This window comes from Pseudopodoces humilis, chromosome 1, assembly GCF_049639895.1.
Source record: "Pseudopodoces humilis isolate 2021_Gansu_Grassland_sample_001 chromosome 1, ASM4963989v1, whole genome shotgun sequence".
Taxonomy (NCBI): Eukaryota; Metazoa; Chordata; class Aves; order Passeriformes; family Paridae; genus Pseudopodoces; species Pseudopodoces humilis.
In genome coordinates, this window is record NC_142200.1 from 40,310,100 (window position 1) to 40,337,059 (window position 26,960).

General features: G+C 37.3%; 1 protein-coding gene and 1 non-coding gene across 3 annotated transcripts in view; one reads left to right on the forward strand and one right to left on the reverse strand.

Moving 5' to 3' along the window:
* The window catches only part of SNTG1 (syntrophin gamma 1), a 318,063-nt gene that overhangs the window by 203,954 nt on the left and 87,149 nt on the right, over nt 1-26,960 (reverse strand). The gene's annotated exons all lie outside the window — the stretch shown is intronic.
* On the forward strand, nt 21,289-21,361 carry TRNAK-CUU (transfer RNA lysine (anticodon CUU)). The gene has a single exon. It is a non-coding gene; the product is annotated as a tRNA-Lys (tRNA).

A 26,960-nucleotide genomic window follows, 5' to 3' on the forward strand; every position in this document is an offset into this window, starting at 1 on the left:
TACTAACATTACATTATCAAAGCTTTTTGCATTTTCAAGGAATAGATCTTCCTAATGCTAATGGACCACCAAATTTTCCAAAACTGAGAGATGGGAAGTTCAAGTTGGAAGCCAGTCCTGATACAGTGCCTCAAAAGAATCTTCAGGCTTTTCATGATGGGCTTGCTGACAGGCTTCCAAAAGCTTTCAAGATGGAAAACTCTGATAAATACTAAATAAATACTCCTGAATGTTTATTTACATTGTTTATGCAGAGCTGAGCTATTCTATTTCAAACTCTGAATAAACAGATCTTTTTCCAATTACTTTGACTTGAATTCGCTTCAGATGACTTAGGGGGTTAATAGAAATGATACTGTTTAGCATTTATCTTCATCATCATCATCATCATCATTAGCAATGCACTCTCCAGAGAATAGATGTGGTTTACTTCAGTCCTGTATACATTTAAGAAATAATGTTTTGATCCTAACCCAAACCCCAGTAATTTAGTGAAAATAATGCAGTTGCCACTGATCAATAGATCTTAAATGGAAACAGGAAATTCTTCCTACAATAGAAACTAAACATGAAGAAACTGAATGCAAATTATTTCACATATATGATTGAGACACTAAGTGAACAGTGAAACGATAATAGATATATATTACTGAGACTCTAAGTGAGAATTATAAGAGATATAATAATGCTTTCTTAGTGATACTCAATAGCAGCTCATTACTAGTGCTGCTACATTGATTCCAAAAAAACCCCTCTAATTATCCTACTAGAAAGAATCTAAACATTACTCAATACTACAAGGGAAACATACTCAAAAATACATAAAATCTTTACCATGTGTGCCAGGTCAGATCAGATGGTTACAGTATGCTGATGGGAGACAGTATGAAGTATATGAAGCACTTTTCTCACAGCTATCTAAGATCATTTATCATTAAAATTGTAAATGTTACATCAGAGAGTATATGGTACAAATAGCCCACTGGCTTGTTAAAAATAATGAAAACTAGGTAAGAAAACAGAAGGAATCTTAATATTTAAGAAAGAGGGAAAAAAAAAAAAAAAAGGAATGGATTCAGATATGCACCTGAATCTCTACACAGGATTTTCTTTTATTTTATGAATTCATGAGTATGCATGAGCTCAAGTGTAGGGTATGAAAATAGTCACTCCTCTCTCAGCAAGGGATCCATTGTTTTTTCTTACAAATAAAGGACAGGATAGCAAAATGGAGAATTTATGCCAAATCAATATTGATGGACAAACATATAGGTTGCTTTTTATTTTAAACAGCTTAACAGAACTAGGAGAATTCTGTTATGATTTCAGAACCATTCCTCAAAAATGCAAAAATGTTGAAATGTTGGAGCTGAGAGTGCTTGTTTCGACACAATGCAGTCTTTTGCCAGTGTTTTGTGACACAACTTGTAGTTATAAAGTTACATGCTTAGTCTTTGCAAGAAGAGTTCCTGAATAATTGGAAACAAAGTCAAATCCTCCATAACATCAGTGATACTGCTAGCCTTCCTTAAAAATAAAAGACTTTAAATTCATCAGAATACATAACCAGTAATGAGCATCTTATTGGTGAAGTGCAATCCTTTTTTTTTTTTTTTTGCTCTTACCTGCAAGGACTCAAACAGACTGATAAGGCAAACAGAAAGAAAATTCAAATTATCATGATTGAAACACAATTAAAAAACCCATCGAAACCCTCAAGTACGTGTTGTTTCTTCAACTTCCTACACACACACAAAAAAAGAAAAATCAAAGCCAAACCTGTAAATTCTAGAATACATTTGAATTCTCATACTTACAAATGTATTGACAGCAAAACAATTAAAAATCAACACTTTTAGGAGGCAAAAATAAAAGGTAATTAGATTTCAGGAATTCTCCATGAGCAAACCCCAAGTTCTCACTTATGTTTTAATACAAGAAAAGAAAGTTGTTCTGGCAAGAACCCATGCATAGCAATAAATTCATACACTTCAAGCAGCAGACTATCTGATGATACATAATTAATCTTTGATTGATTACTTTAATTTAGATATTGCAATTATTTTCACAGAGACTGTCACAAGCAGAAAGAGTTACAAAAATTTTTTTCAGTATCGATTGCAACAATTCTATTTAAATCCAGCTTGGATTTATGCTCTTTCAACCTCTCCTTTATCCAACCCTGACTAGTTTGGTTTTATTTTATATTTCTAATGTCTGAATTTTTAGTCATGCTCCAAGTTAATTTCTGATTTCATTATTACAATTTGCTTTGTTATGGTACTCTCAAGTCTTGTTTGATCTTGTAGTATTTCCCAATGTGAGGCTCCAAGCAGACACTTGAATTTGGTCTCAGATACTATCTCAACACTTCTGTATCGTGAAAGATTTCAACAGATCACTTTGAACAGATTTACAGGTACAAATTGTATCAATAACTGTATAAATGAGTGCTACATAGTACAATTTAAGTGTCCACCTACACAGTAATGAATAAGTACATTTGCAGTAAAAAACTTCCCTAATATTAATTTTATAGATCTGAAAACAGTGGATTTATAATATCTTTTTACAGATCTTATTCTACATTTTAGCTATGCTTTTTCAATGAATACATTCATTTCATCAGCAACTACACATCATTACCCAAATCTAATTCAAAATGCTTGCCCTACCAGTATATGCTGCCAGACAAATTTATTATGCCTTGCCTCACAGATGACACTCATTCATTCAGTCTCATCACCATTTCTGTATTTTCTCTATTAACTTGAGAAGTTTTATGAAGCTTTTGAGAAGCACAGATTACTGCTTATCCTCTTGAAATCACTAATTCTTTGCAGCACTTTCTGTTTTCAGTAAACCACTCAAAACTGTTGTGAATATTCTTTTTTCTTCGTGGAAGCTGGAATATTCAGGTCAGCTTTCTAGGATTTTTGAACAGCTAGTTCAAATAGCAGCCAAATCTGCTCATCCTCAAAGGCTTGCATGCAAAGTCCTAACAATTGTGTAATACGCTGAATTCAGAGTCTCAAGGTTTGCTGTGAGAGTCTGGGTCTGTGTGTAGGGAGAACAAAATGTTTAAAATTAAAGTGAATGGCATAGCACCAGACTGGTGACCAGCCACTACTGGGATCCTTGGCCCAGTTGTTTTCAACATCTTCATTAACCACATGCATGCAGGACTTGAAGGAATACTAAGGAAGTTTCCTGACGATGCTGAACTTTGAGGAGCTGTCAACACCGTCAAGGGCAGAGAGACACTGCAGAGAAATTAAGGGCACTTAATACTCAACAAATTAAGGGCAAGTGCAGGATTCTGCACCTGGGCAACCCTGGTTGTCAGAGTAGACTGGGGAGGAAGATGCTGAAGAGCAGCGCTGCAGAAAGGGACCTGGGGGTCCTGGTTGGTGGCAAGTTGAACATGAGTCAGCAGTGCCCTGGCAGCCAGTAGGGCCAAGCATGTCCTGGGGGGCATCAGGCACAGCATGGCCAGCTGGGCAAAGGAGGGGATTGTCCCACTCTGCTCACCTCGAGTGCTGGGGGCAGTTTTGGGTGCCACATAAAAAGACATTAAGCTCTTAGAGAGCATCCAGAGGAGGGCCGTGAGGATGGTAAAGGGTCTGGAAGGGAAAGCCACATGAGGAGAGGCTGAGGTCACTTGGTTTAGCCTGGAGAAGATAGAGGGGAGACCTCATTGCAATTTACAACTTAATTGAGAAAGGAAGAGGAGGGGCAGGTATCAATCTCTTCTTTCTCATAACTACTGACAGAACTTGAAGAAATGGCATGAAGCTAGTCAGGGGAAGTGACTAGTGAGCAGGGAAGCTCAGACTAGCCTGTTTGAGCTCAGGATGCATTTGGACAACACTCTCAGACACATTGTGTCATGTCTGGGATTCCTGTGCAGGGCCAAGAGTTGGTCTTGATGATCCTGATGAGTCCCTTCTAACTCAGCTTATTTTATGGTTTATGATATTCACTATCCAGCATATATGAACACCTTTCTGTCCAGAAAGCTTGGTTGGTATTGTGGTAAACCAAGAGTAGAAAAACACGCTAAAGATTGCCAATACCACTTCCAAACTTCCATTTGTTTTCCAACATTAAAATTAACTTATGTAGAAAGTGATAACTAGTGCACTGTTGTAACAGCTTTAAAAATTTTAAAGACAATGTGATTGAATAAAGAAATAAGACTCAAACTAATTAAGATATTGGGTTCAAAATAATTTCATCAATATAGTACACTCATACTAAATTTTCTCAGAAAACATCCTTTTTCTGCTAATTAAACTACTTGAATACAAAAAAATAGAACCAAAATACAATGTATTCACCAACATGTTCACAATCACTTACTCCAACCATTAATGTATGGCAAGAGAGTATCACAGACTGCGTATTTGTAATTGCTTATAATACAAGTATGAAAGCACTGCTTAATGAAACTTATAAAACCCACTGAGATGGTTTATTTCAGTGGGTCACAATTTGCTAATGCAGCTCATTTTCACTTCACTTTTCAAAAAAGGATTTGTTTTCTATAATTTTTACTTTACTCCAAATTAATTTGGGGCAGACTGTGACATATGCTCCTTTTCACAAGTAAGCACTTCTTCCCTTGCAACTCTTGTAGTGGTATAGACATATGGATCATGATAAAGCCAGTCATCTAGGTAATTCTTCAGCATCTTTCTTCTACCATTTTAGGAAAGAGTATCTCAGATTTGCACATTAGCCACAGGAATCTTTAAATGACTTTTCAGAAAACACCAGATTCTCACAGCTTTTCTTGATTGTTTTATTTCAATTTTCAAATCAGAGTCTGTCTAATTAAGAACTGAAAAAGGTCACCAACCTTTTCCACTCCAGAATGTAATTGTTCAAGCCATTCTATTTGCCTGCACCTCTCATTTTCTTATGCTTCTCATATTCTGCAGCTGTTGATAGCTCTCATTTTCCTCCTTCACTAGTTTTTAACAGTTCACTAAGCATAAATTCTGCAGCTTGTTAATCCTGGGATTCATTTTCCTCCAACTCACCATCTTTTTACAGTGCTGTATCTTTACTTGGCTCCTGCCTTGCAACCTGAATTTCTTTCAAGGCTGCTGCTTTATGAAATTTTTTAGGTTTGTGTATTCTTTTCAGTTGGGCAGCTGCTGGAGAATGGCAGCCATTGTCCTCCAAGCATTTTCTAGCTTACACACTCAAGGTTCTTTTGCTCAGTCCAGTCACCTCAGGAGCTTAGCATAAGCCCAAAAGTTGTGAGTTTTCAAGGAGATTTTAGGTGAAAATTTAGTACATATGAAGAGACTTCTCCTAAAGAAGTAAGAAGCACATGAAAAGGAATGAACTAAGTGGGAAATGCAGACAATGAGAGGAGCATTAAGTATATAAAGTGGAACAAAGCATGAGACCCCAGAGGAACATGGAAGGACCAAGATGTCAATAGAATGATTTTCTGCTTAAATAGCTCAGAAAGGATTCTATAAGCTTTGCTTCAGGAAACTTTAACCCAAATGGCTTCAATAAATCCATTGATTCAAAGGAAATCATATTATCTTGTAATATATTTAGTCTGCAGTTTTCTCTATCAGTGTACATGGAAAGAATCAGTAACTAGGCATTGGCAGTAGTCTTTTCTCGGAGTAAAACTTATTGCCTCAGGATAGTTGTCATTTACTTGATTGCCATAATCAACTGATACAAAACCCAAAACTTTTTTGTTTTCTTCTTTATTTCTGCACACCAAAGGTCAACTTTTATTTTCATTCTTCTCTATATCCCACATGCCTACACAACACCCGCTACTTCAAAAGATACAATTCTTTCCAGACACAAAAGAAGTGTAAAGTCCAAGTACTCGGACAATTCCTTTCTAACCCGTTAAGTTTAAAAAAAACAAAGAAAAAGAAACAATAAAAAATAAGCAAAACAAAACAAACAAGACTGCACCAATCAGCCAACCAACCAAGAAACCCACAACAAATAAACAAAAACCCCATAAATAAAACACTGCATAGGTACAACATTAGGATTCATGCCTGACAAGCAGTTACTTACCAGACTAGTCCTTTTCATCCATCTGAGCTCAACTATCACGTGCAGGTTTCCAGTATATTGTTTTGATTTATTCTATTCATCTTTCCTAAGATTAAAGACGGATGGTATGGAAATAAGCATTACCCTCAGGTCTTCCCACACCAAGCCCTAGAGTTCAGCAATGGCTGCATTTTTATCTGATCACACACATCTTCCAGACCAACATGACTAAGGCTCATCTCGGCATAAAGACAAGGTCCTACAGCACTGAGGACTGTAGTTTCTTATAGGCTACTTTTGAGATCCAGCAGCTCAGTTAAAGGATGAAAAAGTCATTGTGACTAAACTTGCAGTAAAACTAGAGAATTTCTCACAAAAATGAAACGGCTCTGGTTTTCCTAGTACAGAAAAAGATTTGTACAACCAAAATTATAGGCATGATATTTATTCCTCTGTCTTGGCCACTATGTCCTAACACTTTTATATATATCCATTTCTCACACTTTTTTTTTTCTTGACTTCAGAAGGGAGACAGACACAGATTGGAAGCCTTTACTTTATGAGATGCATTACAGCAGGGCAGAAACATAATGGACATAGAGGGCTTTATGTTTTCACTTCCTACAAAGCACTTTTTTTTTTCAAGGCAAGAGTTACCAACATTCTTCCCCATTTTATTCTACTAACATAAGGCTTCCTGAAGTGAAATATATAAAAACTTCCAACAGTATAAAGGAAAAATGTAATCTTTCTTTGTTAACAATAATCATAACAGCATGGTTATTTTAGCCTTTAACCATACACTTGTTTCCTTAATGAAACTGTTCAGTTTTTGAATGCTCACATTTCAGCCTTTGGCTTTTCCAGTATTCTCCATGAGATCTGTCTGTTCACTTCCCACAGCTTTTCCTTTCACTCAAAATGTACTGCTTTAATCTGACACATTTGCCTTGCAACTAATCTTCCTAAGTTTTGCTTCTCTGCTGTGATTATGGTTTCCATTCCCCTTCTCTCTTCTAACCATTAATTTTAATTAATTAATCAGAATCTTGAATTGAAAAATAGAGTAGTCTCAGCATTGTAGGATATTTGAGAGGGAAATGGGAATTCTTGAGTTGCTCCATAGTCATCTGCTGCCCTTTTAGGGTGTTTTTAAATTAACAACATGGCTTATAGTATCTCTCCTTAAAAAACTGTCTCTATCATAACCTTAGATAATCAAAAATAAAACAAAAACCCTACTATTAAATACACAGTAAAGACCAATAGAAATTAAGACCAGTCCTGTAGTCACTGTGGGTGAAAATTTGCAAGGCTGGAAGGAAATCCAACAAACCTTCTCCTCCACTGGAAAAACAGTAATTTGCTGATATAGATAATTGAGAGCTAGCAATTAAGTATATTGAGTATTGAGCACTGAGAATAGAAAAACTCTACAATGTTTAACATTTAGCAAATAGAACTTTGTACTTATAGTGGAATAGTCAAGTATTTTACATGTTATTCAGTTATTTTAAAAGACATGCTTTTGAACTTAAACTGCATTTTCTGTATCAGATGCACTTAATAAGGCACACTGGCAGTATTTTATGACTATTTGATTTTTCCACATCTGAATCTTTTTTTTCTCCATAACTGATATTCCTTTATATAAAACTTAATTACAAAAGTTAAAAAATGCCTTAATATTATACTAGACACTACACAGTATTATGCCACTTATATAAAAATGCTTGAACAATAAAGGAATCAGATTAATGTCAATTTAAAAACGTAATTGAACAATGTATGACTGGGGCATGACTGATCAAACTATAACTCTCATGAAGACTGAAGGAAGAAAAGTGACATCTAAGAACACACCATGGTTTGACCTGGAAATTAATATAGCGTGTGAGATGTCAGAAAGGGAAGACAGCTCCTACTGTAATGGGTGGTGGTGTAAAAATTATCCTTAAGGAATGCTAACAGAACTGAAAAGATGTATGGCATGTGTTTTCTATTACTGTTTAAAACTACCTCAGGTCATAAGGATTACAACCTTTAAAATTAAATTTCCAGAAAACAATTATAAAGAGGACAAAAGAGGAAATGAACCACAAAAAAACTGTAGCTTCTGGAAAGCTGATGGTCTTAAGACTGGCCTAACATGGAAAAGATACCAAGGTGCCTGTCTGTAATGATGGGAAATAAAAGAAACATACTTTCCTGGAAAAAGAAAAGACAGTGTGCCATGTTATGCTGGAGAGAAAGACTCAAGAGACCTCCATTTCTTTCAATTAATCCTTCAGCTCACGGATATAATTTCAGGTTTCCTGGACAGAATCTCAGTCAACAGACTCCTGCTAATAGCCAAACCTCTTTCAGATACAGGGGAAGCAGCACTACAGATACAACTGAGATTCAAAATTTAGCACACTGTCTACAGCCCTAATTAACTGCAAAAGTTGGATAATGTCCAGAGCTGCAGTTCTTAGCTTAAAAGTCTGCCTATAACAGAAGGATCTGTATTAAATTCAAGTTAACCCAGAATACAATTATAATTCAGAGCACTTGCACTCATTTTAACACAGAGAATACAGCAGACAGAAAATGTAGTAGGTCTTTTTGGATATCCCTTGTTTTTTTCTAATGGAAAATTTCAGCTATAAAAAATGTCAGTCTTTCTAAGAGTGAAACTGAGAAAATTATTTCCCTCATGCTAAAAGCACATTCTTATAAATTGAGATAATGTATTATAACATCCAGGAACACAGGGAACCAATCAGTTAATTGGGTTTTACATCAGAACCATAAATAAAAATGCTTTATTTCTTTAGGCATTTACACAGGAAATGGGCATGCCTTAATTTTAGCAGAAATACACAGCACACAGACTTGCAAGACTTAGAATGATAGAATCATGGAATTGTTTGGGCTGGAAAAGGCCTCTGTCATCGAGTCCAAGCATAAACCCAGGACTGCCAAATCTACCACTAAACCCTGTCCCCAGGTGCCACATCTACATGGATTTTAAACACCTGCAGAGATGGTGATTCACCCAGTTCCCTGGGCAGCAGGGACTGATGCAAATCAATCCAATGCTTGACAACCCTTCCCATGAATAAATTCTTCCTAATATCCAATCTAAACCTCCCCTAGCACGACTTGAGGCCATTTTCTCTTGTTACCTGTTACCTGTGAGAAGAGACCACCCCTAACCTAGAGCCTCCTTTCAGGTACTTGTAGAGAGCAGTAAGGTCAACATCTTAAGTCAGATCCAATGAGACACTTTAGTTTTCAACAGTTCATCATGAAATTAGAAGTTTTATCCACACAAATAAAGATTAGAAAATGCATTAATTTTGCACAGGGAATCTTAGTGTTGCCATTTCTTAACTTTTTAGGCCCTGGTTTTCTTATTAGTATTTTAAATATATTTCTAGTTCCCATTATCTACATACATAACTATTCAGTGAAAAAAGGCAGATATTATAAAACTTGGTAATATCCATAATTCAGCGGAAGAAATCATCTGTCCAAAATAAACCTCCTGAACAAAAGTTGTCAGAAAAATTATTTGTGATCAGAATTAAAAAATTTAGAGTTGTGAAACACTGTCCCAAAAGTCAGAAATTAATTGCTTCAAAATGCAATCAAAGTACATAAATATTTACAACAGAGAAAAATCCATCTTTAGAGAAAATTGTGGGTGTATTAAACATAAAGATTTCTTATTCTTGTGGATTTTCTGCTCCTTTGCAAAATATTTCTGTACACAAGATGCATCCAATAGGTACTACTGTCATTCCATTGTCATTTAAGTACTTTACCTATAAAGATCTTTCATCGTGCATACACAAGATTATTGGTTTCTTTTACAGCCCATTAGTGTACCCCTGATACTTTTGGTGAAACTAGATTAATTCAAAGGACAGCTTGTCAGCTGGGTAAGCAACTCACGCAGAGCCCAGACCTTTGCTGCACACCAATACGCTGGTTTTCTGTAACTTCAGGAGTCCGTGATTATGATTCTCAACAGATTCAATCAGAAGGGGTTCTGAAGAGGTTTTCATTTCAATTATGCATGCCTCATTATCATACCTTTAGCGAAGCAGAAAGTACTTTACAAGGTGAGTCAAAAACAGTGAGATGAAAGGCATAAAGTGTAAGTATCTTAGTAGGATTTCTAAATTTGTCTGAAATAATATTAGTTCATAGTAATATTAACCACCTTTTATACAACACTGCATTTTTACATGGCCCTTTACAATCAGCTCTCAGAGTACCTTTCACAGGAGGACATACAGCTTCAGTAAAGCTAGCATGAGTTTCTTACCGGGAAGACAAGTTAGATAGTATTCTGTGATTCAGTGGGACTGAAGGAGACTTGTTTTTCTGAGGTTGAAGTTAGGTGCTCAGAAAACAGGAAAGCCCATAGGGGAGAGGAAATGGGGCACTGTTATGAAAGACAGAATTGATGGAGACCAAATCTTAGAATGATAGAGACCAAATCTTAGGCTAACAGGGAGCTAAACAAGAGTGAAGAACCATATAATTAGAAGATATTTGGAGCATGACGCTGAGGTTCACAGATCAGAAGCTACAGCAAGGTTTGGAAGGGATAGAAAAGAAACTGAAGGTAAAAGACGGAATACAAAAGGATTTAAAGAGAGATCTGATGTGGTTAGAAGAACATAACTCAAAAACAGTATTTTTGTTAGACTGGTACACTGAAAGGCAGAATGAGTAGATGAGCAGAGAGGAAAGAGGAGATGGATAGATATGAAGAGACTAACTGAATAAAAAAAATAAAACAAAAAAACAAAAGAGGAGGAATAAAATCAAGAAAGGAATGTAAAACTGATAACTCAGAAAGGGAGCGAGTGGGTGAGGAATGAGAGTCATGCACTACGACAAAGATGCCTGAGACAGCAGAAAAGGTATAAGGAAATAACAGAGAAATCAATGTTTAACAGGAAGAATGCATTTTAAAGAGGAAAATACAGGGAAGCCTGATTGCAGATATCTGAGAACATGTCTGACAGAGAAACCCTTCATTTACACACAAGCAAAAAAACCAAAACAAAACACAAAGGCAAAGAGAAAGAATAAACTAAATATGTTAACAGAAAAAGGGAAATAAAATTTCCTTCGCCTAATTTTTATAATTAGGTGAAAGCCATGGATAATATGCTTATGGGAAAAAAGGAAAAATAAAAGGATATATGAAATTTAAATACCTAATATATCAAAGGGATAAAAAGTGCAAAGTGAAGAAAGGAAAGAGCAAGAGAAGAAGTGAGGAAAAAAATACAGATTAAGGGATCATGAAGATGAAAATTATGGGTAACAGTAAAGAGATTAAAGTAAAGGCTAGGAGAGGTAATAAAAGGCAGAGGAGGAGGAAAGAATCTTTCTGGGTATCAAATTTAAACTGTAAAATTTTAAAAGATTATTCATCACATTTATATCATGAAACCATTGATGGATGAGGCCTTGAGGAACCTGGTGTAGAGAAGGTGTCCCTCCTCATGGGAGAGGGCCTAGAATTAGATGGTCATTAAAGATCCATTTCAACCCAAACCATTCCTTTATTCTATGACTCTACTCCTAAACTCTAAGACACCACTAACAAACCCAATCTATCAGTAAATAGGTGTGCTGTTGCATAACAGCCAAATGTTAATTAAATGAGAGAGTAAAAACATAATAGCAGAATACGCATTGAAAAAAAGCACTAAAAGTAAGTGCTGCAGAAGCCCTTCTGCTGCTGCACAAAGGAAAATAATTGAAAACTCAATATATGTTTGAAAAATGTGAACTGTACAAGCTAAGCACAACAGCAAACACCTACCTGTAACCTCTGCTAGATACATTTTAGAATATCTTCAAAAGACTTAAGCAAAGGTCTGCTGGTTTCTGAATTCTTCTCCAGAACAAATGACTGACCTGAAGTATCTACACACAACAGATACTTGAAGAAATGGTAATATTGGTAATATTAATGAACCTTTTAATCCTATGGACTCTCAGTAATTTCAAACACATTCAGATGTCAGTTGGATAGGAGTCATGATGAATCAAAACATGACATAGCTCCCTCCCTAAGATGAATATAGTATTATGCTATAACAGTGATAGATAGATAGATAGATAGATAGATAGATAGATAGACAGATAGATAGATGATAGATAGATAGATAGATAGATAGATAGATAGATAGATGATAGATAGATAGATAGATAGATAGATAGATAGATAGATAGAATAAGGCACTTCTACTAATAGGAATGAGCATAAGGACTTCAGAGAAAAATTAAAGGTGTTTGAAGAGCTTTGCATGACAGAAAACTGTTCTTCCCACTGTCACAGCAACAGCAACAATGCAAAGTGCTGCAGTTTTCTATCAAAGGAAAATTTTCTAATTAATTATTTTAACTGGTGTCATAGTAAAAGCAGTGTTGTAAAAGTACTAATAAATCATGATACATATTAAATAAATATTTAATATTATTATTAAAATTAATAATCATAATAAATATAAAAATTAAAATAATAATACATATTAAATAATAAATATTAAATAAATCACAATACAAAACTGTCAATAAAATAAATCAAACCTTTAGAATGGGTGTACATAGGACAAAATATATCTGTGTCAATTTAAAATTACTTATGTAAATTCTCAGGTGTAGAATTTTGCTCAAAAAATTGCAGGAAAAAAGTCACAAATTTTCAAAAATCAGTGATTTTTTAAAATTCTTTAGGTGGGATATTCATCAAGTTGCAGAGTCAAGCAACTTCGGCACAAAATTTTCAAAATATGCTTTTGACCCTGTGAACATAATTCAGTTAATAGTTGTTAAATCTTTCTCATGGAATTTTTCATTCAAAATATGTGTACATTGACACTATCTTTACGGTAAAAAAAACCAAAACAAGTGGCTAAATAAGTCCTCCAGAGCAGCCAAAAGAGATTCCTTTATTAGGAAGTGAAATGTTAGTGTACTTTCTTAATTACCATTGACAGTTTAGGAAGAACAAATATAGTATCCAATTTGCTTATATGTTCATACATCTATTCAAAATAGTTCTGTTCAGTTCCAACAGTGTAATGGTGGATATATTTACCACATAAAATTATTTAGAACAGTGGAATTCAAAAAGGAGGGCAAAATGCTTTTCATGTTCCCACAAAGTAATTGCAAGGGAACTGAAAAACAAAGTGAACTTCTTGTTCCTCTATCATAACAACTTATTCTGAATTGGGCAGTAATCCTCAGTTAAAACTATGACAGCACTTCAAGGTCCATGGATCTTTATAACTCTTTTAACTACAAGACATGAAACTAATTTCACGTGTGTGAATCTCAATATAGTTTACACAGTCTTGAAAACAAGCATTCAAAAAATGTTACTAATATGGAGGCAATATCTAATCAAGGAACAAAGGAAGGAAGGAGAAAAAAAAAACACTTGGAATAAAATCTACACAATTATTAATTAGATTTAGACCAAGAAAATGTTTTGTCCTTACCACACTTGAGAAGCTTTATGTTTCTCATTAAAATAAATTCCCCCAAATCTTTCTAGAATACTAGAAATTATCCTCTCTAATTGGATGTTCAACAGTTCATGGCTCTAATGGTCTCATGGTTTAACATGGTTTGTTTATTACAAGTAAGTAAATGGTGAAAGCTACACCGATGCTTAAACTCTTCATTTCTTATAAATTAAAGTAATGAAACCTTGACAGAGCTCCTGATGTGGTTAAATTTGAGGTTCAGTGTATTAATGCTTTTCTCAATAAATCATTTGAGTTTTATACCACTTGTATCATTTTAGTATAAATGCAGAACCCATCTGTTTGGCTAAGCTTCTAAGGACTAATAAGCTCCACTGCATGTCTCTTGTGTTATTAATATTTACTTGAAATCAAATTTTACTTATTAGAAGTACCCTGTTTCCTGCTTCTAAGGACTTTAGAGTTATCTAAACATTTGTCTTTGTGTACAATAGAAAACTAGCAGAGAAGGAAAGGTGTACATCCCACATCTGTTACACACCAGGTGGTTTTACAAATTTCATCTTCAAAGATTTTTTTTCTTCTCCTGTATCACTTATATCTACATCTACCTACCCAGTTTGGACTGGGTCTTTCAGTTCTGAGAGAATACATGCCTATTTCACAGAAAGGATAAAACAGCAGTGGCTTGCACCACAAATCAAGGCAGAACACAAAGGAATGTATAGTTACATGCTGCTCATCCCTTACCAGCCAGAAACCTGTCCATGATGCAAACTTCATGATCCTAATCGTGTAAGGAAAGGAAAAGCATGATCATCTTAAAGACCTCAGGGAAGACATAATGCTCATTCACAACCTGTTTTCATTGAGAGTAGTCTTAGATGAAATTTATAGTACCATTAACCAAATAATTAACAAATGCTTTGACCTGAAAAAGTTCTTCAAAGACAGCACCCTCAATAAAGTCTGAAACTACTCATGCTAAAGAGTAATTCTGAGAGACAGAGAAGAAGATATCCAGAATCTGAACTACTCTCAGGTTCTTGGCATCCAAGGATTCTTAAAATAAAAGAAAATAAAAGAAAATCCTGAAGTTTTATAACTAGTATAAATGTAAAATTATGTTACTCCCATTGTACTCCTTCTGGCCCTGTAAGATTTTGACATGCACATATGAACCAATCACTTTTTCAAGTGTTTATCACTTCTATAAGAGAAAGGCCGGGAGGAAAAAAACAGGAATCCAGTTTCCACTGATTTGATTTTCTTATTCTGTTTCTTAATCTCTAAATGTTGTGAGCTCCAGCACACACAAGTGTGAAAAGCAAGAAAATACCAGGAAAAGTGAGGACTTCAGGTTGGTTGTTTGGGGTTTTTTTTGGTTTTGGGGTGGGGTTTTTGGTGGTTTTGTTTTTTGGTGGTTTTTTTGTTTGTTTGTTTGTTTGTTTTTTACTTTAGAAATGCCTAGATAGCCAAGGCAGTTAAATAGTCAAAGAAACATTGTATTGTGAAAACATAAAGTGTGTTTGTTGGGTTCTGAAAGGAAATGCAGAAGAGGAAGAAGACATTTAGTAAATGCACATTACTGCAAGCAGTGTATAAACTAAAACTGTACTGAGGGATTAACCTATATCTGCCCTCTTGCCTTAATAGAACCACTATTAACAAAACTATTATACAAACACCTTCAATTAATAGGGAGTCCACTAAAGTAAATAATCTGCTGATAAAATACAGGAAAATGTTTTTTCCATACTTTGAAAGGAAAACCTGTGTTGATGTGTCACAAAATCAAACAGATACAGCTGATGAAATTTAGTTTCACCCCCAGAAGATTTCTGAGGATAATGAGAATTCTTAGTACACAATTAACTGCAGGTAGTTAAAGATATAGAAATTTTTTCTCTTTATTATAATTTGAAACTAATATTTATAAAATAGTATACTGCTTTCATGTTTCTGAAACGGCACTCAGGACACTGATTTTGTGAACACACAAGCCTCTCTTATTATCCACTGCATATTTTAGAAATAAACAAAATAACATCATGCTTAAAAGTCACCTCTGAGAGCGAAGGGAAGGGAAGGGATACATTTAGACCTCCTTTACAGTATGGAACTCCGCATCATAATACTTACATTGAAGCTAAAGTTTTCAGACAAAGCTTTGAATCAAGTAACATAAAAGATTGCAGAATCAGTCACACACTTACTGGTTGATTTGGTGGAAGGTGGACCCAAAAAGGGCCAAATACCTCCCCACCAGCACTATTGTATGAAACAAGCAGAAGCATTAAATACTGAAGTTTCATCTACAATATCTTCTACAATTCATCTTCTATAAGGTCTGTTCCCCACTCACAAATTACAAAAATAACAGCAGAAAGTGAGGTAAGGTTGCAAGTATTTATGCAAAATTTTGAACTTATTAGTGATGGAAAACAGTTGTTTTCAAAATCTGAGGTTATTATAAGTGTTTATGGTTTTCTGTTTTCTTATAAAATGACACAGCCTACTATACACTCAAAAAATTGCTTCTTTCTATGCTAAACATTGTAATACCTATTGTTCTACAGGTGGTCCCCTAAAGCAGGAATACAGAATGAGTTTTAAATACAACTGTCAGTTCCCATGGGGAAATGGCTCATTTTTGTTGTCTGGATCTATTACTTAAAATTTCAATAAAAAGACAAGTGTTGGAAGGTCTCACCGGTTTACCTAAGCTCCTCTAGAACAGAAGACAATAGTTGTTCCAGATGTCACATAGACTCTCAATAGCCATTCTCAAGAAATGTCTTGAAATTTCCTCTTCTGAATTCATCAGACCTCTCCCAGGCCTTTGCCTATTCTTTTTCTTTTTATAAGATCCTGGACTTAATTCTGGGTGTTACTCAAGGACTATAAATTGATCTGAGTAACTTGGCCTGTTGCAGGTCTTGCAGTAGGTAACTGCTGGTGGTAAAAGCATGGAAACAGAGCCTTCAAAATGCACATCATTTACTTCTGAACACAGAGAACACTTCAGAGCACACAGTCTGTGCTTAGCAAAAGAGAAAATCAACACACACACTTATTGATGCACTGATGTCCCTCTATCATCTCCCAGAAAGGAACTGCTGCACGGACAACTTAGAGCCTTGTTGGTTGTTGTAGGAAATGTACAGATAGGTCCTCTACCATTTGGGGATCTTCTTCCCCCATTTTGTCAGTAATCTGTTTTCCATGCTCTGAACATCCCAAACTCCAGATGCTGCAAGTTCCAGCAAACAAAACCTACTAATTCTAACAGCTTTCAGGCATAAAATCTTCTAATAATGGCATATTTTCTAATGTTGCTTTGAAAAAAAAAAGCATAATGCTTCCTCAAATCTGAGACTTCTTCTGGCTAAACAGTAAAACTGAGTGATACATTACATATAATCTGAGTAAGAAATAAGACATACGCTTTCCCAACTTGTAAAGAATATCATACAGATCATTTAGCACTTTTGAACCCTACAGTTCCTAGGTCTTAATAGCATGTGGGATGGGAGAGAGGCAAGTGAATTATTAGACTAGCAAGCTGTTGTGTGTTAACCCCAGAAAGCAGCTAAACAACCACACAACCTTGCTCTCTTCCACCCACAGTGGGATGAAGGAAGAGGAAAGGAAAAGCAAGAAAACTTGGGGATTGAGATAAAACCTGTTTAATAAGTGAAACAGAAGTTTAAGAAGAGAGAAACAAAACAAAACAAGTGATGCAAAACTGATCATTAACCACTTCTCATGGAAAGATTGCCAGCCTGTCCTAAGATGGACTAAAACGCTTTTTTCCTCTTTCTCTTGCTGAGCATGACACAATGGCATGAAATATCTCACTGGTTAGTTTGAGTCATCTGACCAGTAATGTGCCCTCCCAGTTCTTTCTCCCACTAATCTATTCACTGTGGAGACAAAGAGAGAAGACCTTGATGCTGTTCAGCAATAGCCAAAACACCAGTGTTCTGTCAGTACCATTTGGTCATAAATCTAAAATACAGCACCATATCAAGTGCTGTGAAGAAAATTAACTCTGTCCCAGCCAGACTTGGTCCACTAGTTTTCTGAGGAAACATAGCCAGAGATAAATGGAGAAAATAGTATCTTATATCTTATATCTTGCACTCATCCATGACACTGCATTCTACTTCACAACAGAAGTTCCCGATACATGAACATTTTTGCTAACAAGTACCACTTTGTCAGTTTGATTTGTGACACTGTTATAAATTATATTGGTTTCATAATTCAGACTTGACTTTTCTTAATTCTTTTATAACTACTTCAACTCTAGGTCTGAAATCTAATTTGATTTGGCAAAATATTTTTATCTAAATGTTCTAGGGCAAAAGATCTTCATGTACACCAACTCAAACACTCCTCATACAATGACTGAAGTCCTCCTCACAGTGAAGATACTCGACCTGAAAAATTCTCGCTTGTCCTAGTTTAAGGCAAATTAGGGAGGAAAACTCCAAATGGGGATTTCCTCAGGGAAATGCCCCCTCCTCACTAACTGATCTGGAAAAGGGGAAAAAAAAAAAAAAAGTTATTGGAGAGAAGTGGAAAAAGCTGTTTATTTGAAATTGAATAGTATTAAATAATAATTTGAAAAAAAAATTTGAAATTGAATAATATTAAATAATATAACTTCTTGCTGTTCGATGGGATGGCAAGTCTAGGAAGAAAAGTCCTTTTCATGTGGTGTAGCTCGGCTAGCTCAGGTTCTTATCAGTCCTTTCAGTGCTAGAAAGTGACGAGGCCCGGGCCCCGGGGGGCCACAGGCGTGAGCTCCTGGGGTTTGGCTGGGTGTTCAGTCCAGAGCAGGTTTGCACAGATCCAAGAAAAGGAAAAAAACAAAGGTCTAGGGAACTCCTCTGCCTCAGCTAGCTAAAACTAACTAAAAGCCAGAGAGGGCTCTGTCTTGCTGTCTGTCCGTGCTGCAGACACCACAGTCCAGGAGCGGGATGTGTGGGAGTGATGTTTTTCTTTAACACAAACTGCGCGCTTCTTCTTCCCCCTCTCTTGCTCTCAAAGCCAGTCTTAAAGGTGCAGAACTTAATATATAACATAAACCAGATGATTGGGGATACTAGTATCATAAAGTCACTCCAGGACATTCCACCCCTTATCCCCATATCGTCAACTTATTATCAAAATTAATATATATATATTTTAACCCTATAACACATACATTATATACAGACAAGGGCATTCATTCATGATCTTCACTCAACCATCAGATCTCCCTGAGGTACACATTGTGTTGTTCCATCTTTCCGCATTATCCACCATGTGCAACCCGGTCTCTGAGCAAAAACAACCCCACAAATGGGTTTGTCTGTACTCAAAGTAGAATTGATCCAAACTGTCTTTCCTAACAAACCTCTGAGATGTACTGCTGGGACTTTGTCTCTGTCTACTATATGCAGGGGCTCGGATTGGGCTGGGCCTGCTCGATTGGTGGAACCTCGGGTATTAACTATCCAGGTGGCCTTTGCGAGATGCTGCTCCCAATTTTTGAAAGATCCCCCACTCAACGCTTTCAAGGTAGTCTTTAACAGTCCATTGTACCTCTCCACTTTTCCTGCAGCAGGTGCATGGTAGGGCATATGGTACACCCACTCAATGCTATGTTCCCTAGCCCAGGTGTTTATAAGGTTATTCTTGAAATTAGTCCCATTGTTTGACTCAGTCCTCTCAGGGGTGCTATGCTTCCAAAGGACCTGCTTTTCAAGTCCCAGGATGGTGTTCCGGGCAGTGGCATGAGGCACAGGGTAGGTTTTTAACCATCCAGTGGTGGCTTCTACCATTGTGAGCACGTAGCACTTGCCTTGGCGGGTTTGGGGCAGTGTGATGTAGTCAATCTGCCAGGCTTCCCCATACCTATATTTGGACCAACGCCCACCGTACCATAGCGGCTTCAACCTCTTGGCTTGCTTGATCGTGGCACACGTCTCACAGTCATGGATAACCTGGTTAGATGGTTAGATCCACCCCTCGGTCTCGTGCCCACTTATAGGTGGCATCTCTTCCCTGATGGCCTGAGGCATTATGGGCCCATCGAGCTAGGAACAACTCTCCCTTGTGTTGCCAATCTAAGTCTGTCTTTGACACCTCTATCTTTGCAGCCTGATCCACCTGCTCATTGTTTTGGTGCTCTTCATTAGCCCTACTCCTGGGGACATGGGCATCTACATGACGGACCCTCACAGTTTCTCTACCTTGGTGGCAATGACTTTCCACTCATCAGCAGCCCAGACTGGCTTTCTTCTGTGTTGCCAGTTGGCCCTTTTCCACCTTTCCAGCCATCCTCAGAGAGCATTGGCCACCATCCATGAATCAGTGTAGAGGTAGAGTTTTGGCCACTTCTCTCTTTCAGCAATATCCAGGGCCAGTTGAACAGCTTTGAGTTTAGCAAGTTGACTTGATCCACCTTCTCCTTCAGAGGCCTCTGCGACCTATCGTGTGGGGCTCCATACGGCTGCTTTCTACTTTCGGTTCATCCCTACGATGCAACAGGAACCATCAGTGAACAGAGCATAGCATGTTTCTTCTGCTGGCAGCTGATTGTATGGTGGAGCTTCTTCAGCCTGTGTCACTTGTTCCTGCTCCTCTTCATCAGTGAGACCAAAGTTTTCACTTTCCGGCCAGTTTGTAATTATCTTCAAAATCCCAGGGCGATTTGGGTTTCCAATACGGGCGCGCTGCGTGATGAGGGCGATCCACTTGCTCCATGTAGTGTCGGTGGCGTGGTGGGTAGCAGGAACCTTTGCTTTGAACATCCACCCCAGCACTGGTAGTTGGGGTGCCAGGAGTTGTGCTTCTGTGCCAATCACTTCTGAGGCAGCGTGAACTCCTTCATAGGCAGCTAAGATTTCCTTCTCTGTGGGAGTGTAGTTGGCTTTGGACCCTCTGTAGCTTCGGCTCCAGAATCCCAGTGGTCGGCCTCGAGTCTCCCCAGGCACTTTCTGCCAAAGGCTCCAGGACAAGCCATTGTTCCCAGCTGCAGAGTAGAGCACGTTCTTCACGTCTGGTCCTGCTCTGACTGGGCCAAGGGCTACTGCACGAGCGATCTCCTGCTTGATCTGAGCAAAGGCTTGTTGTTGTTCAGGGCCCCAATGGAAAGTGTTCTTTTTGCGGGTGACCAGGTAGAGAGGGCTCACAATCTGACTGTATTCAGGAATGTGCATCCTCCAAAAACCTATGGCACCTAGGAAAGCTTGCGTTTCCTTCTTGTTGGCTGGTGGAGACATTGCTGTGATCTTGTTGATGACATCAGTAGGAATCTGACGCCGTCCATCTTGCCACTTTACCCCCAGGAACTGAATCTCACGAGCTGGTCCCTTAACTTTGCTCTTCTTGATGGCAAAACCGGCGTTCAGGAGAACCTGGATGATTTTCTCTCCTTTCTCAAAGACCTCTTCAGCCGTCTTTCTCCAAACAATGACGTCATCAATGTACTGCAGATGTTCTGGAGCCTCACCCTTTTCCAGGGCAGCCTGGATCAGTCTATGGCAGATGGTGGGGCTGTGCTTCCACCCCTGGGGCAGTCGGTTCCAGGTGTACTGCACTCCCCTCCACATGAAGGCAAACTGAGGCCTGCATTCTGCTGCCAGGGGAATGGAGAAAAATGCATTGGCAATGTCAATAGTGGCGTACCACTTCGCTGCCTTGGACTCCAGCTCGTACTGGAGCTCCAGCATGTCTGGCCCAGCTAGCTGAGTCAGTAGAGCATGAGACTCTTAATCTCAGGGTCGTGGGTTTGAGCCCCACGTTGGGCGCCAAAGCTGTATTTGTCCTAGTTTAGGGCAAATTAGGGATGAAAACTCCAAATGGGGATCCCCTTAGGGAAATGCCCCCTCCCCACTAACTGATCTGGAAAAGGGGAAAAAAAAAAAAAAAGTTCTTGGAGAGAAGTGGAAAAAGCTGTTTATTTAACAGAAATTGAATAATATTAAATAATAAAACTTCTTGCTGTTCGATGGGATGGCAAGTCTAGGAAGAAAAGTCCTTTTCATGTGGTGTAGCTCGGCTCGCTCACGTTCCTTATCAGTCCTTTCAGCGCTAGAAAGTGCCAAAGGTGGGCCAAAGGCGTGAGCTCCTGGGATCTGGCTGGGTGTTCAGTCCAGAGCAGGTTTGCACAGATCCAAGAAAAGGAAAAAAACAAAGGTCTAGGGAACTCCTCTGCCTCAGTTAGCTAAAACTAATTAAAAGCCAGAGAGAAGCTCTGTCCCGCTGTCTGTTCGTGCTGCAGACACCACAGTCCAGGAGCGGGATGTGTGGGAGTGATGTTTTTCCTTAACACAAACTGCACGCTTCTTCTTCCCCCTCTCTTGCTCTCAAAGCCAGTCTTAAAGGTGCAGAACTTAATATATAACATAAAGTAGACAGTTGGGGATACTAGTATCATAAAGTCACTCCAGGACATTTCCTTAACTTTCAAAACAATATTTCAGCATGCATTTTGGTCAGTGACCTCAAAAGAGTAAGTTTCCTACCACCCCATACCCATATGAACACATGGCAACTCTACCTACACGTGTTCATTTTCAATTTACGAACAGCCTACCACCAGCTCAAGAGAAAAAAGATTTTGCCTTTGACATTTCAGAAGAGATTGCTATATAATTGTTACAGAATTTTAAACTGATATAATTTAAATCTATTTTAAGCAAAAATTAACAGGTAGCTAGCTACAGAATATGGGGGATATCAGAGAAATACCTAGGGAAGAGATGTACAAATAAAGGAATACAGTGTACATAAGGTGTCACTTCTCAGGGTTAAGCAGAAAATGAAGCATGGACTGACCTTTCACTTGGATCCACATGGCCATCTAAATTAATTTAAACTAGATACAAGATCTATACAGTCCAATTTAATTTTATGAAGCAATTTTTCAAACAACTACATGCCAGTTACAATATACAAGATGGAAATTGTGTGATGAATCTTTCATTTTAGCAACTACTAACTAATTTGTCTGTCAACTCTGTTGCTAGTTGAAGTGTGTCTATTAATCTATTTGTGTTTGGATCAATTCCATTTTCCTAATTTTCTGGGCAGCTTTCACAGAGACTCCATATTTCATAAAAAGAACCTCCCACAGCACACACTTTCTTCTGTCTTCCCATATGTTGCATTTTCCTTCAAGATAGCTCTGGTCTAGTGCCCAAGGTTAATATGTTTCTGTCACAGACTAGTTGCACAACTAATGAATTCTTCTGGATTTACAGAGATAGAAAGCACCTGATTTATTCTCGTGAGCAGGAATTCCCTCATTCAGTAAGGTGCTTGCTACGAGAAAGAGAAAATAATTTTTTATTATTTTGAAAGGTTTATTTTACACTATTTCGTAATGATTTTACATCAACGCCTTTGAAGCGATTAAAGCAAACAGTAAAATCAGGTTAATACAAATCTACAGTAAGCATAGGGTACATGTATGTTAACAAGAATGATAACTCTGTGCATGACTAACCAGTTGAGTGCAGATCACTATTTTCTGTGGTATTTCAGATTTCATTACTAAAACAGGATGACCACAACTGACTCATTATGGTAAGTGTGTAGAATGGATGCTCAAGCAGGTTATTCCAACTGTCGCTTTTTTTCCCTTTGGGCTTTTTGAATGGAATACTGGATTTTTAAAGGCTACTTTGTTGTTAGCAATACAGACTATTCCAGTAGACTACTGATCCTCAGGAACACAGTAGTGCTCATCTTCATAATTATTTTTGCTGCCATAAGATAGATTTGCATCACGTTGTCTCTTTCACCACTGACACAATAGCACTAATACCTCTTATGATAAAGCAATTGATGATTAGTGCTAACTTGATGTAGGAGCCCCAAGCCACATATGTATTATTTATAGAAAAGGAATAGCAGATATGTTTTGGAAACAGACTGTATTGAAGGTCACTAAAATTATGTTTTGCTGTGAATTCTGCTTGCAAGGGTTTTACAAGAAAAGCCTAGTGGGTGCTCAGCCATATAGGATAACAGGAATGTTGCCTTCTGCTCCCTTTGGTGGAGAGCTGGGAAGTTAGTGGAGAGACAGGAACTTCTGCCACACAGTCAAGCCCATCCAGATCTTGAGTGCTGTGGAGGATGCTCTCTCTCCTTCTACTGCAGGGAAGCCCAGAGTAGTCAGTAGACACACCACCCTCAAACTTTTAGCATTAGAGAGGACTAATCCAGGCCTCAGTGTTTTGCTATCCTCTTTCATTCTCTCTGGATTAGAATTCTTGTTCTGCTGTATCACAGTTAATGGGTTTACCACAATGGATGGGTCCACCCAAGAAAAGGTTCTGCAACTTCCTACGCAGTTCTTGAAGGTGAGAGAAAATGAATGCTGAATTGTTTCTTCTCTGAATGGGTACATCAGTAAGAAGGACATGGAGGAAACCTTTCCTTGTAACAGTGATACACTGAAACACTTTAAACAACACACTATTGGCAAATAAGTCAGCAAAGCCCAGGCTCTCCCATTATGCACCACCATAAGCATGGTCATCTCAGTGCACTGGGTTTTTTCTCTTTGTGGCAGGGACTCAAAGTAATTATCTTGACCATGGCTGTAAAGCACAGATAACTAGCCCATTAAAGCTGAAAGGAAAAACAAGTTGTTTGGAATGAATTATTAACTCAGATGAAAATACAACCATATGCATTACTTGATAGGTAGTACAGTAAGTGTGGCTCCCAGAAGGAATAAATGCAAACACAATATAATCAACAGCAGTTTTGTTACCGTATTTACAGCAAGGAGGGTAGATTTTCACCATAATCTATATCAGTCAGAAGGATACTCGATTTAAAAAATCAGATTAAAAAACCTAGTGTGAGATAAATAAAGTACACCAGGTATTTTCACATTTTCAGAATAACTTCGGTAAATGGAAATGTTAAAAGTTATGCTCAGATAAGACTTAAAGAAGGCGGTTAAGCAAATTGCTAAATTATGAGACTTTGAGATTATTTTCAAGGAACAACTGCTATCTACATCACTAAATGATTCTCTAATATTAAACACACCTTTTATCTACATCAAGTAATGCAAGTAACTAGCAAATAATTCCTAAGAAAAACTAGTATCTTTACTCATCCAAAAATATTTTAAAATATTGAAGATTGTATCAAGTTCTCCCCATCACTCATTGCTATAAAGAAAGGTTTTTGATTGACAGATTGAAGGACAAAAATGATCCTTTTCCACCACAAAATCTCTCTACAACAGAATATAATCATTGACTAAAACACTAACAGAAAAATGTTCAAAGTTTTAAACATTTTCTTTTATGACATGCTTTTTCTAGTCAAGGACATCATGACAAGTAAGTTAGAAAATGTCTCTTCTCCTCTTTCAGAGCAATTCACTACTGACAGTGGTCTGTCATTCCCATGAGCTTCCACTTTTTTCTTTCAGTCAGACAAACAAAATACCCAACTGCCATCTCAGCTGTTTTACTCCTCACCAGCAGGTTCCCTTCTGAAGATTTCAGTCATTTCTGTGACACTGCTGTCTCTCCCACTTAACAAACAAGTCACGCTTCCTCCTTGGAAGATGGAGCGATATTTTTATACTACAGTGATCAAAACAGACAAATGTACAATCAGTCTTTAATCAGAAGATAGTCAGCAGAACGATGGCAAGACAACTGATGTGGGGCTTTTATGGTGGAATTTACCATGCATGATTCAACACCTAACAGGTAGACATCTAGCCTTAGCTTCCCTTTCAGAGAAAGCTTCCTGAGTTCAGAGAAAAGCATCAGCATCTCCAAGAGTGATTCATTGCACATAGCAGAGATACATTCTGTAGAAGGAATCAAGTCCTCTTTGACAACATCTTCTGGGTGTGACTGACATTGCCAGTTAAGATGCATTAGAAAGCAAGCACTGTTGTACCATTGCACAGCATGTACAGAATTTACAAAATCCTCATATACTAATGAGTGCTGAATGGCTGTACAGCAATTGTTCTGTGTGTGGTGGCATATATACAGAGATAAATCTGTGTATATGTGCATATGCAGCTATTCATATGTATCTTGAATATTCATATAAGGAAAAATTTGCATAAGAGAAATATATTTGGAGCAGGAAAACTGACTATTTTTTCAGTTTGGCTTGTGGCCTATTACTATATTAATTAGTAAAGTGTTCTGGAAAAAGACACTAACCTTAATGTAAAGGCATAATTTAGTCATAGCAGTTATTTTTCATAACCCTGAAGTACTTGAAGATCCTGATTTTTTAGGTTTGTTTTGTTTTGTTTATTTTGCAGTTTTTTTCCTTTGTTTTGGGTTTTTTCCTTTCCTTTTCTATTATTTTATGAAAGTAGATTCTTGTAAGGGTTTGAACAATATTTCAGAAATATTTCATGTTCAGCAGTGGAAGTTACAATGTTTTCTACCCTGACAACATAAATTTTGGCTTTATCATTTTCAAGTAATCCCAAGGATCCCACAAAGCTGACAGATTCAGTATCCTAATGAAATTTAGACCATCTATCTGATCCAAATAGCCACAAGTAAGGATCACATTGTTTAACACAAACTTATCTGCCTCAGATATATTCAAGCCACTGGGAGAAACTGTTGCCATGACATGAACCTAAAGAGACATAAAAAATTAAGGTACTGAAATAGAGTGAAAGAAGAAGAGACTGGCCACAGAAGTTGTGAATTATTTCCTGCAGTATATAACCTGTAGAGCTGGTGCACAGCCTGGGGCTGATCAGAAATATGGGAACATGTGGCTCTTCTCTGTTTGGTTCTTAATAAGCAAATAAATAAAAATATAATTGCATGCTTTCCAATAATTCAAGACAAATGTTCAGAGTATTCATTTTTCTCCAGTTTGTTTACTATATTCCATGCTGTTTGCTTTGTAGAGAAAAAGCAAACACAGAACAAAAAAATAAAGTATCAAGGCAAACAAGGATACCATACAAAGAAGCAATGCAAAATCAAATGAAAAATATGTAACAATAACATATTGCAAAATAAGCATTTGGGGAACGCTCCTGCACAGAACTAGAGTATAATTTAGGTCCTCTCAACATCTCAGTAGCATTGTGAGGGTTTTTTTAAAAAAGTAATTGAGTTTTAATAATGTCTACCACATTTTACTGTGCACTGAGCTAGGCAGAAATTTATGCCACTTCTGAAATTTTGCAGCATTATCCCATAATTTCAGTTTTGATTCATGAAACACAAAAATATCTTCCAGATTATTAAACTAACTTATTTAAAAATTGTGTAGAGGTCCCAACTCCATTTTGTCAATTTTCAACTGCATTTTTAAAAAATGAGACTCAACTAAGATGTATCATCTAGATTACGACAGCATCTAACATGTGACATGCAATTT